Below are 448 nucleotides of genomic sequence, written 5' to 3'. Positions count from 1 at the left end.
CTAGGAGAGACTGATCATTGGAGGAGGACATCATGCTTGGAACGGTAGAGGAACAGAGCAGGAGAGGGAGACCCCAGATGAGATGGATTGTACAGTGAACTGGGGCAATTGGGGTTGATGTGTCAGAATTAGTGAGACTGGCTCAGGACAGGAAAAGATTCAGAGTTGCTGTACATAAGATTGCTATGGGTTGCATGCAACTTGATGGCACATAACAACAACAACATCCACAACCTGTGTTATGCAGATGATGTAACCTTGCTTGCTCAAAACTAAAAGGACCCGAAGCACTTCCTGCAGAAAATCAAAGATTACAACCTTCATTGTGGATTACATCTCATCATCAAGAAAACAAAAATTCTCATCACTGAACCAACCAATAGACAAACTCATGATAGATGGTGAAAAGATAAAAACTGTCAATGATTTCATTTTACTTGGTTCCATG

The sequence above is a fragment of the Elephantulus edwardii genome, unplaced genomic scaffold (assembly GCF_000299155.1).
Source record: "Elephantulus edwardii isolate Elephantulus edwardi_28Jun2011 unplaced genomic scaffold, EleEdw1.0 scaffold00281, whole genome shotgun sequence".
Taxonomy (NCBI): domain Eukaryota; kingdom Metazoa; phylum Chordata; class Mammalia; order Macroscelidea; family Macroscelididae; genus Elephantulus; species Elephantulus edwardii.
The sequence above is the reverse complement of the archived record's forward strand: the minus strand, read 5'-3'. Positions refer to the sequence as shown.